This window comes from Corvus hawaiiensis, chromosome 2 (assembly GCF_020740725.1).
Source record: "Corvus hawaiiensis isolate bCorHaw1 chromosome 2, bCorHaw1.pri.cur, whole genome shotgun sequence".
Classification (NCBI taxonomy): domain Eukaryota; kingdom Metazoa; phylum Chordata; class Aves; order Passeriformes; family Corvidae; genus Corvus; species Corvus hawaiiensis.
The window spans coordinates 91060638-91076608 of NC_063214.1; the positions used below are offsets into that span (position 1 = coordinate 91060638).

General features: G+C 40.3%; 1 protein-coding gene across 6 annotated transcripts in view; it reads left to right on the forward strand.

Moving 5' to 3' along the window:
* Positions 1 to 290: 290 nt before the first annotated feature.
* The window catches only part of UBE3A (ubiquitin protein ligase E3A), a 54118-nt gene continuing 38437 nt past the window's right edge, over positions 291 to 15971 (forward strand). For 3 of the 6 annotated variants that reach the window (XM_048325083.1, XM_048325043.1, XM_048325059.1), the window contains exons 1-3: positions 291 to 658; positions 4316 to 4523; positions 10235 to 10302. The gene's annotated coding sequence lies outside the window, so the exon portion shown is untranslated. The remainder of the gene's footprint in view (positions 659 to 4315; positions 4524 to 10234; positions 10303 to 15971) is intronic. The other 3 variants (XM_048325067.1, XM_048325074.1, XM_048325050.1) reach the window with 2 other exon arrangements.

Sequence of the window (15971 nt, forward strand, 5' to 3'; positions counted from 1 at the left end):
ATGAGTATGTACTGCCGTATCCCACACCCACTCGTCTCTTCCCTCGCACCGCCCCGCCCGCGGGTCGCCCCCCGGCTCCTGCGCGAGCGCACGCGCGGCCCCGCGCCCCACCCCGCCGCCCCGCGCTGCCCTCTTCCATCATGGCGGCCCCCGCCTCGCGCGCGCGGGCGCGCAGGCGCCGCCTCGCCTCCCCTCTTCCGAGTGCACACGGCCGGAAGGCGCGGCCCGGCAGCTCTCTATGGTTGCCCGCGGTGGGTAGCGCGCCGCCGCCGCCTCGCCTCGCCTCGCCTCGCCCCCGCCCGCGCTGCACGCCGGGACACGGCCGGTCCTCCCTCCCTCTCTCCTTCCCTCCCGCGCGCCCCGAGCCTGCGCCGCGCCGACATCCGCGTTGTCCCAAGATGGAGGTGCGGGGCTCGCGCTGAGCGCGGCCCGGCCGACACAGGAGCAGGAGGAGGAGACGCGCCCGCCCGGCCCGGCCCGTCCGCCCGCCTCTCCTTCCCCGCCCCGCCAGGCCGCGGCTCCGGCGGCACCGGCAGCAGCAGTAGCGGCGGCGGCGCCTCCTCCTCGCCCGCGGCCCGGCCCCGAGTGCGGCGCGGCCCCCGCATGAGCCCGGGCGGCGGCGGCGGGAGCGCCCGGGAGCAGCAACCGAGGTGCCCAGGTCGGTGTGGGCGCTGCGCAGGGCCGGGAGCGGGGATGGCGCCCGGCTCTCGCTGGCCCTGAAGGGGAGGGAGGCGGCCCTGGCAGCTCCCCCGCGCCGGGGAGGGGAAGGCGGCGGCCCCGGGGGTCCTCTCCTTCCTCGCCGTGAGACACATGCGTGCGGGGCCGCCCCGGGAAGGCCGGGCGGGCGGGTGGCTCCGAGCTTCTCCCGGTCCCCCCGGGGAGACCGGGCTCGCTGGGCGACCTTGGGTGAACCCAGCCTGCCCCTTCCTCAGTTTCCTGGTTCGGTGATGGCTCTGCGGGGCTGCTGTGGGCATGGGACGGCTCAGTGCCATCGGCGCGGCCGGCTGCCGGAATGGGAAGCGCTGCGAGGGTCTCTTAACTAGTGGCCAAGGCCTGTTAGACAAAGTAGGTCTGTTCACTTGCTCCTGCTACCTTCACCTCTTCTTCTACCAGTGTGAAGAGTTGGATCTGAACCTGAGCAGGCTGTTTTGCTGATGCATGTGATGTGTCGCTCCTGACTGCAGGACTTTCTGGGCTTTAGTTTTTAAGCATACCTGCAGTATTAAGATCTCTTAAGGAACGTTACAGTTCACTGTTGATTTGTAAATCAGATGTCTCAGATGATGTGTTGTGGTCATTCAGAAGTTACTACTGCTTAAGAAACAAAACATATTTCACAATTCTCCTTTAAGTGACAAGAACTTGTAATTTACAGGCTTGTAGTTATCCTTTTTCTTTTTTCTCTAGTTAAAGAAAATACTCGTTTATGTTTCCTTCTGTGTAATGTGTTGGTCTAATTCTAGGACTAAGCATGTGTCTTACACATCACTTTAGGGATGGTCCCTCTGTCTGTATGGAAACTTACCTGCCTTAGTAGGAGTCTGCAAACCTGAGGCCCTTTGAGAAATCGGCTTCTCAGACTGGTTTTACCATGCTTCTTGCATGTCTAGTAGAAAGTTTCTCAGTGGAAAATTGTACCCAATTTTAGTTTGATTTCTTAACAAAGTAAGGCCTGCGTGATTGTATTGCTGGTTTTTTCTTTTTCCTTTTTTTTTTTTTTTTTTTTTTTGGTCTGGTTGACTGGTTTGAAAGGGAGAGGTCTAAAAGATAAGATTAAGTTCCTAATTCATGCAAATAGCATCCAGTTAGAGAGATTCCCTGCTAAGGGAAAAGCAGTGCTCTGAGTTGTACTGTGTTGTTAGACACTTATGATGGGGGGGAGAGGGAAATGATGGAGATAGTGAGAGGTGTACTACTTGATAAGAATGAAAAGTGCTGGAAAATGGGCTTTTTATAGTTCTCACAAACTGCTGGGTTTAGATGTTGGGTCTGAATAATGCTGCGCCCTTTCATCGTGGAAACAGTTGAAGGTACTTTTTAGAAATTTGAAAATAAGGCAAAACTCAGTTGGAGTGTGTTGAAAGTATGAAATGTGTATTGCTAAATTGATATGGATATGCAAAGAAAACTATCACATGTGTTTGTCCTTTAAAATAGATGCAGTTTGTAGTGCTTATGACTTGTCTTGCTAACGGTATCATTCTGTCAACTCAGTACAGAGAAATAGTGAAAGAAAACCTAGTCCACTACTTACATTTACAGAGCTGATACTTTTAATTGAAATTATTTCTGTACAATATTACAGATGCTTCATCTCTCTTTTACAAAGACCTTCCATTCCTTCCTAAATGTTTGCTATTTAATGTAGCATCTTTCCTGCTGGAATTAAAGAGTTCATTTTGTTTATCAGAGGTGTTTGCTATTTCTCCTCATTAGAGTGTCCTGAGTGTCTCCCAAGAATATAGAAATAAAAGCACCAAGCTAGATACCAAAATAAATGTTTCATTTGTTTGGGTCTATTTCAGGGCATGGTTCTGTGACTTTGCAAAAAAAGTCAGGCTTGAAAAAGCAGAAACTTTTTCACAGCAGTGTATTTTAAAGCCTACATTTCTCAGTCCAAGTCCTCTTCAGAACTCCAAAGCTGTGTAGGTTTGATCCTTTTTTTTAGCAAACAAGACTTCTGGTATTTTCCTTTTTTTTAATTGCTGCTGCTGTTTAAAAATGTGGGAACGATGATTCTTTTGTGGATGGAATTGAAAACTGTGTGTATATGTTGAATATATCTAGGGATATTCTTAGCCTGTTGGAGTCCCTGTTAGAGTCCCCAATTGTTTTAATCAACTTGAGAAAATAAAACAGGTTCGTTTTCATATCCTTTAACTTCTCTTTTGAAAGTATGAAATGTCATGTGTACCACAGTATAAAATCATGCTTGTTTCATTATGATTATGTTCTTTGTTGATATATTCTTCACTAGTTCTCTGAATTCACAGGTTATACTTAACCAGATAAACGATGGGGGCGGAAATATCTTTGAGTTGAGTTTTAAGTCCTAAACATGTTTAATTGTGAACACATTTAAACATACAACATTTTCTATAAACACTAATTAGTGTAGTACATGATATGACACTTATCATGGAATTAATTTAGTTTTTATGCTTTTGTAAATATGCATCATCCTAATTTTTGCTGTGCAGGAAAGATTTTTTTTTTCCCCCCTCAGTTTTAGTTTTAGTTTACTTAGTGAGTATCCAGAGAGAGTTCATCTTCTTTTAAATGCAGGGAATGTCTTTCTCCCTCCGCACACCAGTGTACTCATACACCTGAAGATGAAAGCAACTAATTCTTAAAAATAGAACATGCAATTGAGGGGAAAGGGAACAGAATTCATAAAGTATGTAGGCATTTCCAGCATCAATCTTCCTTTCTGGTAGTGTGGGCCAAGTCTTCACTCTAATTAATGAATTGATATTGATTTTTAAACAAAGGAGGTGTGTTTTACAATTTTTCTGAAGTATCCAGTGCATTTAAGGTAGCTGTGAATTTTATAGAGAAGCAGTGTTAAAAGGTTTTCTGTCACTAATCAAATTCTGATTTGTACGTGGAAGGAGGGGAGTAATACATTTGCTATCAGGGTCTGTAATGAAAAAATGTAGAGTATGTTGCTTACTTTCTAAAAACAAAAATCTGCCCCCCTCACAGAAGTTCTATAAAGCTGTGCTAAACAACTGGTTCCAGAGACAACAGCAGTGAGCAAATCTCATGTTTGAAGTTAATTTTGTCACCTTAAATACTTTGACCTTAACATTTACTACATTAACTTCTTGTATTTACAGGCAGTGCCTGATGGCCTCATAAGCCTGTGTTGCCCATGAATAAAAGTTTGGAAAAAAGCTGGTTCATAGGAATAGTAATGTGTGTAATGCATCTGGTTGGTTAGCACAAAGTCAGCAAATACAGTCTAAAGGTAACATTTTGCAATGAAGCAATACTTCAGTAACTACACCAGCTGGTGACACATTTCTTCAGGAAAATAACCTCATAGGAGGAATATGAAAAAGAAAATCAAACAATGTTGAGATCCAGGATTCAGGTTTGACAATGTAACATCTGACTAAATAGCACTTTAAATTGCTATTTTTGAATAGCTGCACCTTCCTGTGGTTAGGAGGGACAGAGCTTATTGACAAAATAATTTACTGGGTGCAAAATTACATTATAAATTAAATATTATTGTAGTTATGTCTAACAAATACTCTTATGAATGAATCTCTTAAAGGAAGCATTAACTACTTCTTACTTACTTTAATAGGTTGAGCCTGCTTCCCTGTATTATGCAAACTGCTGAATGGAGGAAGGGGGTGGAAGTCAGTCTTTACCGATACTCTTTCCGTTACCGTCCTGCATGGTTCTTTACCCATGTTTTACAGAGTGGTGAAGAATTAGGAGAAGCTGCAGTTATTCAGCTGAGTGGAACTAAATGGGTGGCTTCCTTCTGGACCCTCACTTCACTGTCTTAGGTAAGAGGGGTGATCTGCTTCTTTTGAAGCTACTTGAATTTCCTTAGAACAGAAGTATGTATGGGGTTTTTAAGAGAAATTTCTAGTTAGCAAAGCAGAGCTTTGAATTCCTTTTTTTTTTTTAATCTGGTGGCTTGAAAAGTGCATTCACAGTTTGTAGCTCTCCCAGTACTTTTCATCGAAAAACATTGCTGTTTGCATCCATTCAAATAACTTTAAAAACATGCTCTGTGTACTGACATAATTTACTTTTGAGAATCGTGCTTATCTTATGTAGTATGACAGAAGTGGGACTGTCACCCAGAGGTGGATTACAGTGGTGGTGGATAAAAGACAATTTGAACTGATGTACCACTTGACTGCTTGGTATGGAGTGCATTATTTTTTTTTCCAAAAACTTGGAATAGTTTGGATTGGAAGGGACCTTTAAATGTTATCCAGTCCAAATTCTTCTGCAATAAGCAGGGACATTTTCAAATAGATCAGATTGCTCAGAGCCCCGTCCAGCTTGACGGTGCATGTTTCCAGGGATGGGGCATCTCCTCCTGGGCAATCTGTTCCAGTGTTTTACCACCCTCATTGTAAAAAATTACTTTCTTATATCAAGTCTTAATCTACTGTCTTTTAGTTAAAAGCCATTACCTCTTGTCCTGTCATAGCAGGCCCTTGTAAAAAGTTTGTCCTCATCTGTCTTGTAAGCTCCTCTTCAGTATTAAACAGCAGCAGACAGGTGTCTCCAGATCCTTCTCTTTTCTAGGCTGAACAATGCCAACTCTCTCAGCCTTTCTTCATAGGAGAGCTGCTCCAGCCCTCTGATCATTTTTGTGGCCCTCCTCTGGACTTGCTCCAACAGGTCCGTGCCTGTTGTGTGCTGAGGACTCCAGAGCTGGATGCAGCACTCCAGGTGGGGTCTCAGAGGAGTAGAAGGGCAGACTGGTCTCCCTCAACCTGCTAGCCATGCTGCTCTTGATGCAGCCGAGGATACGTTCTGGTCTGCAAGCGCACATTGCTGGGACAAGGCTGGCCTTCCAACAACCAGGATCTGCAAGTCCTTCTGTAGTTACTTTCTGCTGCCAATTCCCTCGTTGTCTAGCCTGTATTGATACCAGGGGTTTTCCCCTCCCAGGGTCAGGACCTTGCAGTTAGCCTCATTGACTGAGGCTCCCATGGGCCCACTTCTCAATCTTGTCCGGGTCCTTCTGGATGACATTCCATTCCTCAGGCATATCAGCCACACCACACAGCTTGGTATTGTTTGCCGGCTTCCTGAGGGTGCATTTAGTCCCACTGTCTATCATTGATGAAGATACTAAACAATACCAGTCTCAATATGGACCCCTCAGGGATACCTCTTGTCATTGATGCCCATCTGAACATTCAACCGCTACCTTCTGTATGCAACCATCCAACCAGTTCCTCATCCACCAAAGAGTCCATCCATTATCTCTCCGATTTAGGGTGAAGGGTGTTGTGGGGGACCATGTCAAAGGCTTTACAGAAGTCCAAATAGATGACATCAGTAGCTGTTCCCTTGTCCGCTGATGCAGTCACTCTATCATAGGAGGTCACCAGGTTGGTCCAGCAAGACTTGCCCTTGGTGAAAGGGCATATCTCAAATCTCCCCGTCCTCCATGTGCTTTCATGTTCATTCCTTGCGTGACAAAATGTCAAAGCTGTGACCTAAGTAACTAAAGACAAAATTTAAGTATCAAAAACTTTAGAGTGGTTTGAAACCCAAAGGAAATTTGATCTTGGTGGCCTGTGTATCGATAGGATCCAACAGGATCTCAAGCAGAAAATTACAGAACCTCTTTGGGTTTGGTGGTTGTTGCATAATGGTCTGGCAATGATTAGTCCACATAGTTTTCTTTTCATTCTGGTGTTGTGTGAGGACTGACAGGACTTCTGACCGAGCTAGAGTTCTAGGTGTGAAGCTAGTTCATATCTCCTTCATGGAGAAGACCATGCTCTTTGCTTCCTTTGTCAGACTGCTTTTAGGACTTTTTAATATTTCCTTGATAATGATTACACCAAAGAAATTGATGAAATGAGGATGTCAGGATGACAAACACCTTCTCCCTTACCTTTAGGAGCTGTGTGCAGGGGAGGCACAAGAGTGATCTATATTGTGTTGCCAAGCTTGCAAGGCACTGAGAGATGCCAGGCTTGTCCAGGCAGCCAGGGTCTGGCATTACTCGTGTGCTCCTGCTCTGGTATGCTCCCTGGGACCCAGGTTGGAGCAGCTGCAGTTCAGCAGGCTTGGGCTGTTAGCAGGTGATGGAGTGGCTCTTAAAGGAGCTGAACTTCTCAAATAGGACGTAGGTCAAAATACTTGAAGAAAGGCTATCACAGTTGTAGATGAGTTTTTCTTTTGCATTATGGTTAGTTGTGTGTTTGAGCTGACTAATGCTTTAAGTGTCTTTATTTTACAATGTGGTATTTGCCATTTTCTTAAAAGGAATCAAAAACTTCTGCAAAGCTAGATAATACTGAAGAGGTCTGTCACTACCTCAGAATTTGTTTCCAATACAATTTTTCGGTTTTCGTATTTGTATAGCTATATTCAGATAACGATTGCTTGTTTTTTCATAGTGAAATATCTTGTCCAAAGTCTTGGTGATGAATATTGTGTTCTACTATGTGTATAAACAACCCAAGTTTGTTTTTAGAAAGTCCAAGGTATACTAGTGTACACTGTCTGAGTAGCAACACCTTGTGTTTCAGCTGGTGTAGCAAAACTTGCTTATTGTAGCCAAGAGAAATACATACTTAAGAGTCCGCACAACCTGCAAATCCCATCAGATTTCAAGGACAAGGGAGCTCCCGAGAGTGTGTATCACTTCTGTGAGACACTGGTATTTCTTGCTTGCAAAGATGGAGCCCTTTACATAGTAAGGCTGTGAAAAATACTCCATTTGCACAATTCCTATAACCTGAATATCTGACTGAAAGAAGGATGTTTGTGAATATTTGTTTTTTACTTGGCTAATGTGATTTTTGTTTACTGTTAAGAATGTTAGTTGTGGAAGAAAATTATTCTTAATTGAACTTAAATATTTGAAATTGTGTCAGAAAATTTATAATACTAGGTATTATTTCTTTAGGGTAGCGCTCTCAGAATTTTTTCTTCTATTCCTGTTGTGTTACAGTTATTGGATAAAACCAGATAAACATAACAACCCCAAACTCCAAGTGGAAAACATAATTTAAGCTGTTAGAGATGATTTCATGATATCTTTTATCAAGCCAGACAAAAGAGTTGTGAAGCTTTTTTTGTAATTTATAATTAATTCCTTAAATATTTTGTAATTACATATGCTATAGTGTGGTTAGTTCAGTGCTTTACTGTCTGTGTTAATATAATTCGGTTTGCCTTGAAGCCTCCTTTTTTTAATTGAAAATATCTGACATAGTTGTAAACAAGCAGCTTTTTTGGCTCTGGTCACATGATAGATGAAGATTTTTTTAATGTGGAATGGAAGCAATAATGTTGACCAAGCCTTTAGTCACATTTGCCATTTGCATTTTTTTTAGGCAGATGTGGCTTAGTGCTAATTAAGTATACTAAAGGTGAATGTTGAAGTACATCTGACTTCATGAAATCATTTTCATTCCTTTTAGACAAGCATTACAGAGCCTTACTTCCTTTTGTGTTGGTCATGTAGCCTTTGAGCGAATGTAGACTTTAGACTTAGTAGACTGCTGAACTCTGTTCTGCCTCAGTGGTAGCTGGTGAGGAGAGATTGAAGAAGAACTGGAAGTCCAGGAACTTCAGTTTTGTGTTGTTGGATTTGCTCTTCTGTTGTTGTGTGTTATTATGCAAATAAGCTGTCTGCATCTCCTCCATTGTGGTCTTGTTTCTTCTGTCAGTTGTACTGTCCTAGACTACTCCATAGCTTCAGTTCTGTTGGGAACCATTGTTTTCTTGTCTCTATTGCTGGACAATAATCATAAGATCTCTGGTAGATGTATTTGCACTGCTTTTTCGTGCTGTACTTGGTGCTCTTCTCCTACTCTGTGAACACTGAAAATATGTGCTTCTGTATCTTAGAGGAGAATGAGAGAATTTTATACAGATAACACTGCTGTATGTCTGTACAGAACAAATGCATACATTGAAGTTTAATCTGGAAGTCCGATGACATAAGGTGTGACAATATTGGTTGCATTTGTCAGAATACTTTTAACTGAGTTTGTCTAATGGCACCACTGTGAATGAATAATTATTCTTTAGTAGAATATAAGGTATTTTGGATTTCTGCTGTTGATACAGAGTGGAAGTGCTACTTGCAAACAAGAAAATCATCAGTTATTGTCTCATGCTGTTCAGATAAATTTTTCTTCTTTTTCTTCTGAATGGTAGTAAAGTTTTATTGATGCAGTTGCGTATCATTAGCACAGTAATCCTAACTGTACAGAAAGCTACATAATTAGTAGAACTGTTTGTTGAAATAGCAGTCTTTTTTCATGAAACATGTAGGGTGCCCTATATAACGAATTTTTTTTCAATACAAGGAAGTGTGTTCACGTTGTTAGTGCTTAGAGTTTTAGTGGTAAAACTGGTCCAGGGTTTCAGTTCCCTGATAAAGAATTGGGCCCTTGACACTAAATGAGTTCTTGCTGGTTTGACATCTTTTAAGATAAAACTGAATGTACTGTTCAGGTAACCAGATCAGGTTTTCCTTTGTGGGACCTCTGATCCATGTTGGAGATCAGCCTAAATCAGCTGTGTTGGATTTGTTTGCTCTTAGTAAAGTTTTAAACCAAGAAATTCTGTATTAAGTCTTCACAGTACTGAAAATGTGATATTCTGTGCCAAATTACTAACTTTTTTGAAAAGTAGTAAGTAGATTTCATAGTATCAGGGAATGGTTTGAGTTGGTAGGGAACCTTAAAGAAAAATCTAATTACAACCCCCGTCCATGGGCAGGGACGCCTTCCAGTAGACCAGGTTACTGAGAGCTCCATCCACCTTGGTTTTGAACACCCCCATTGACGGGGAATCCACAGCCCCTGTCTTTCTTCAGTTATGTGCCTATGTGTCTGTTTGTGTCACTTTTTCTCTCAAAGCTGGCTGTGCTTTTAGGTGTTTGTTGAAAATATTTCAAGTATGTTTTAGTCCCTTGTTAATTATGACTTCTCTGAAAATGAAGAATTTATAGAAAAGCTTACTGAACTCCAGCAATTTTATGCACCCAGAACAAAGATTTGGTTCTATCTGTGACTTCTTTTGAGAGTTCATTTTTCTTCTTATTATAAATGCCAGTTCTTAAAGAAAAGAAAAAAAAACAGAGCTAAATATGGGCCGGGAAGGAGAAAGGAAATTGGTATTTGTAATGAACTGGATGAATGGAATTGTAAAACTATTGCATCACTGCAGGGGAAATAATAGGGAATACTATGTGCATGAACTTTGTTTTTGTAGTTTATCTAACAATAATTATTTTCTGTTGTGCGTTTTTATGAAAAGTGTGATTTAGTTTTTATATGGCTTAGTTTTAGGCAGTCCTGTGAGGAGTGGGTAGCTGGGTACGATGATCCTTGTAGGTCCCTTCTGACTTGACATATTCTATGATTCTATGTTTCCTTTAGTTGCAGGCTCATGACTAATCAAATAGGCACTTTTGAAGGTATTGTCCTGAAGTTGTATTGAGCTTCAGATTGGTATGAAGCATACTGCAAGATCTGAATTGTAATGTTTTGCATTATAGGTACAAGAACTGTAGAAGTCCATTATAGAATTTGAAAGAACAAGATTCTGCAGCTCTGAAAAGATATGGTATGTTTGTTTTCACTTACTTTGTTTGTATGCTAATAATTATAATAGCAAATAATGATACTTTTCTTTCCTGAGATTAAAAAAAGGGTTGAAAATTAATTCAAGAAGAAGCACACAATCACTTTTTCCCCTTTTTTTTTTACTATGGTATCTATTACTTAGTCATAATTTTCTAGAAAACTGACTTACTTGATTTTTCTTGGGGAAAATAAATACTGAAGATATAACATTGATGAATTCCCTTTTGATTTAACAAGCTCATCATCATGCTGCTACCATCCATTTATTGCTCCATGGATTGGATAAGAATTGATGTGTTTCTGAAAGCTGTACCAGTTTTTTTTATTTGCTGCTGAGCATATTTATAGTGGGGGTATGACTTGAAAAATAAGTTCAGAACTTGCAGAAAATTTATGCAGTCATCAGTGTAAGTCAAATTTACAAATAGGAATGCTGGGAAATACAGAAATATAATCTTTATTATCAGTGTTAACATAAACCCCTGGCACATGGTATCTCTTTTTTGTCTAGGCTCTTAAGTGTCCAGTCAGCTTAAAAATATGTACATGTATTGTGGCAGGGTTGGAACTTGAACTTGTAGTTATTTTAATTGCCATTTCCTAACTTAATTCTGGTGTGGTTCTCTGGTAATACCTGCTATTACTGCACCACTCTGTAGTGTCTCTTTAAGTTCTACCAACTATGAACCAACTTGGAACATAGAGAATTTTTGAAACTTTGAGCATCACTGCATTCAGAAAAACAACTATTAGGTTAATTTTTCTGCCATATTAAATAGGTCTGTTCATGCATATACAAGATTTTATGTAGTTATTTCAAGAACAGCTTCTAAGCAATGTGTGTACCACTTAAAATGTGGGGAAGAGCTCAGTAACAGCTGATCCAAGTTTTCTGTGCCATGGGTTTATGTCTGGATTTTTCAAGATAATTGACTTAGAAATATACTTAAAGTTTTGAAATCTCAAGTTTGCAAAAGAGTTGTTTGGTATCTTTTTAAGTTCTGTTTTGTAGGTAGCTATAGACAGGCTCTAATAAAACTGTTAATTCTATGCTGAAACTTTAGCTGTAGTGTGTACTAATTAAAAATTGTCTCTCAAAAAGCTACAATGTTACATTATCACAATCCAGATGTTCCTGAGAGAATTGCATAGATTGGTCCTTTACTCTAGTAGGCATCTGGCAGGTAGTGTATATTCATTTTTGCACCCACAGCACCACTGGGACCACCCACCTGCTTCTTGCTCTCCAGTGTCAATACCGGTTCTGTGTACAATGGCTCTTCTTCAAACCTAAGCCATTATTTCTTTATTGCCATTATTCCTGCTGGCTGCTTTTCTTCTGGATGTTTAACTGCTTGCCACTGTATGTATGCATTGAGTCTTTGTAATGGTATGTGCTTCATAAATTGATGAAGAATTCCCCTCTAATCCCCCACAAATTGTGAGTAATAAATACTAATGGAACATCAGAAAAGCTGAATGTTGTGCTACAGAATTGCATGGTTGCTTGGTTTTAATATAAATTATATTTAAGCAAACATGCTGAAGAACTTGGTGAACAGAAAGATGCTTTACATGGAAGGCAGCATGACAAATGGGTGGCAAAAGAAATCAAAACAGAGCATAAGCAAAAGGACAGACAGAATAAAAATTTAAATAGTAATGCTGAAGCAAAGCTGTAAAACTTACCTGATTGCAAAATAATTTAACATGATAAGTAGCCAGTAAAAGGAGAGTTACTAAAAGACATTTAAATAGGTGATTGGATTTCACCTACTGGTGTAGAAGGGGCTTTTTGTTCATGGCTTTATATCATTTTGGAGGGAGCCTGAAGTAATAGATACAATATAACTGAAATAGAAACAAAAACAAATGGTTCTGCTGCAAAAAAAAATCAGGTGTGTTTGTAGTGGAAGACAAAAATCAGACTGTGGTCTAAGTGAAAAATGCCGAAGCTAAGGATAATTTTGGATCTTTCCTGCTTTTGCAAAGGTGAACAAAATACATATGTGATCTCACTGAAATATCAAACCAAGAACAGATGTTGAAGGCGGAATCTAGAATCCAAAGTTGCCGGGGCAGTTGTAGAAAATGGGAATAACACACAGGCCTCTAGCTTTGGCCTGAGGGGCAGGAATGGGAGCAAACATCAGATATTCCTCTGTTACTCTGTGATTTATGAATGTCATAGTTTAACCTCGCTGGCAACTAAACACCAAACAGCCACTCTCTACCTCCCCACACAGTGGGATGTGAAAGAGAATCGAAAGAGTAGAAGTGAGAAAACTCGTGGGTTGAGATAAAGATAATTTAATAGGTAAAGCAAAAGCCGCACATGCAAGCAAAGCGAAATAAGGAATTCATTCCCCACTTCCCGTGGACAGGCACATGTTCTGTTATCTCCAGAAAAGCAGGGCTCCATCACAGGTAACGGTGACTTGGAAAGACAAATGCCGTAACTTCGAACATTCCCCCTTTTTCCTTCTTCCCCCAGCTTTATATGCTGAGCATGATGCCATATAATATGGAATGTTTCTGTGGTCAGCTGGGGTCAGCTGTCCCAGCTGTGACCCCTCCCCACTCCTTGTCCACCCTCAGCCTCCTGCCTGGTGAGGTGAAGAGTGAAAAAGGCCTTGAATCTATGAAAGCACTGCTCAGCAATAACAAAAACATCCCTGTGTTAACACAAATCCAAAACACAGCCCCACACTAGCTACTATGAAGAAAATGAACTTTATCCTAGTCAAACCCAGTACAGTGGAGAGTATTGACATCAAGGCAAAGTAAGTATACAGACATTATAGGATGGAGCTTTTATATGAACCTGTGTTTGATCTCTTTGTATTGAGATGCACAAAATTCTGCCTTTATGAAACTCAGTAACTTGTGTTTTTACTGAAATGTAAATTCCAGAGTAGCACTAACTTTAATTTGAAGATAGTAGCAAATTCAGATTCCCATCCCAAATAATTTATTCAAGTGTTAATTTTTCTCATTATCCTGCATGCTTGTGTTCCTACTCTAATTAGAATTTGTTAGCTTTCATTTTCTATTCAAGAGGATTTCATATGCATTTTTTTCAGTTGGAAGATCTTTATGTATTCTTTTTGTGCTATGAGAAGACTTAGTTTCTTCCAGTATCTATATTGATAGGCTTGATTAACTTTGAACTCTTTTCATTGTCTAATCACAAGGCATTTTCTTCTGTCTTCATGCTGTCTTTGTGGCTCTTTTTTACTACTTCTGGAACACTTCTGAAGAATATTGAATAATTGGAGAACTGGGTTAGAGTTTGGAAGATGTGTGAAGTACTTTGTGCAGATGAACAGACACTCTTCCAGGGACCCTTCATGAGTCATATCTGTCACTCTTTTTGTAATATATGGGAGCATGTGTACATTTGTGCATCAGTTGTGACTGCTTTAGTCACTTTAGGTTGGCATTTTCCAGGATAGAACCCAATTCTTTTGGTTTTCTAACTAATGTGATTTTGCATTTGTTGTTACTAGTAGAATTGCTTGGTTTACCATGCAGTAGGAAAAATTCATATAGAGTCCATATTATCGTTTGGTTGGGCTTTTTTTGGCTCCATTAGGATTTTTATGATCAGGTTGTATTAGTGGCTGTTTTATTTTATTGTAGGATCAGTAGTAATTTTGCCTACAAATTAGATGCATGAAGAAAACTTCTCTTTTTATGTTTTGTGCATTGGAAGCAGCATGCAGGCAACAAAATAATTTATATTTCCAACTTTATGAAGAAATCAAACATGCCTATTACGTTATTATTTTTTCTACTTATGACAATTAAGATTGAATTTAGGGGTTTGGTGAATATTCTCCAGGACATTTGACTCAATCTCAAGTTTTAAAAGGCCAGCTCTCATATTAGGTGTCAGTTCCTTATTGTATAGATGACTGTTTCATTGTGGTACTCAAAGTCTTTCTGGAAATACATAAAATTCGTTCTTGGGACATTCAGAGGGACTCTTGAGAAAACATACAAAAGCTGTCTTCAGTAGTATATTCTTGAGAGAGATGGTTACATTTAATTAAGCAACTCAAATTCTGGTACTGGAAGGTAATGTAGATCATGGTACTTCATTGTACAGTAAATCACCCCTGTTTTCATCATAGATCAAAAAGAGAATCTTAAAAAATTTGGATCAAAGATTGCTTGGGTAGATAACTTAAAATTCTTTTATAAAGGAAATCTAAATTCTTACAAGTGCCACTTCCCACAAGTCCCACTCTTTTAATAAGTCAATCAGAAGTTACAGTTTAAGTAAGGATAGTGTTCATGTTGTAAGGCATCTTCCTAGGCATCAGATACTATGTATCAGCTGCCAGATTTCACTGCTGTCACAGAAAGTGAACATCAAATACCCAGGCACCATAGTAGGTTTACCATGTAATGTTCAATTAAATTATTGGTACCTGGAAATTATTTGCCTTTTTTTGGTTGCTGAAGAATAAGTATTTACAATCTCCAGGGTGTGGCTTTAGGTTCTGTATGTTGAAGTTGGGGACCTCTTCTTGCCTGGTGTTACTGCTTGTAGACTTTCAAGGTTTAATGAACTATGTAGGTATATTTTATCAAACTATGCAACAAAGTTGCTTTTAGCCTTTAGCCTTTTAGCATGAAGTTGCTTCCTGACATCTTGTTCTTTCACTCATTTTTTAACTCCTCCTTGAGTTGATGGGAGCATTCTTTTAAGAAAATATTCACCTGTGTGCCATCTTGGAGAAATAGATGCTGTTCCAAATCACTGCATAAACATTATTTATCCCATTCCTTTTTGATGAAGGCTAGGTTAAGTCACAGAGTTCTCAGATACGTGGTTTGAAGACATGTATCCTTGTGTATTGTCTTCCTAACTGTAACAGGGGTTGTTGCAGTCCTGGTTGATTCTACCCCTAGTAAATAGTCGCTAGGCAGACACAGATGTGTCTGTACTAGAGCCTGCCCAGTCCCAAAGAGCCTGGCAGCCATCTTGGGTTTCTCAGACATACTCCACAGCCACAAATTTCCTTTCATACCTTCAGCTGCTCAGTGTGTTTGTGAAAGCCTAAACTGTAAGCCATGCTGATCATAACAGTGAAGACCAGGGGAATTTGTTTGAGTAATACCAATAAGTATCTGCTCTGGGGCTGCTGTTTTCATCTTCTATAAGGTAAGTTTCAAACAGAGAAGTTTTTTTGTAGAGAAATTCCTGTGACAGAAAAGCAGTTGGTTTAGACCAATTCACAATTCTCCATAATGCCATTTTCCAAGATCTCGGTGTATTCATCAGTGTGGTTTTCCCTTCCTAATCAAGTAGTGTCTTTTGACTCTCTTAACCAGGTTGGAGGGGTTTTGTGGCTTGTTTGGATTAAGCAGTCAAAATGTCCTTTGTTTGAGCTATATTCAGAATAAGGGATCTTTGGTGGCAGTCTCCTTCACCACCCACCCTGTGTTTCAACATGCTGGTCTCTTTGCCAGCAGACTCTACTCTGCTGATGCATGAATGAGTAAGGTTTTAGAAAAATTAATTCTTTCATCTGTGCTAGGGAATCCTTGCCAATCATATTCAGTCCCACAGGAGTGGCAGCAAGGATAGATGGGGAAGGTAGGATGAGAAGGAGACAAAAGAGAAAAATGATTCATTAA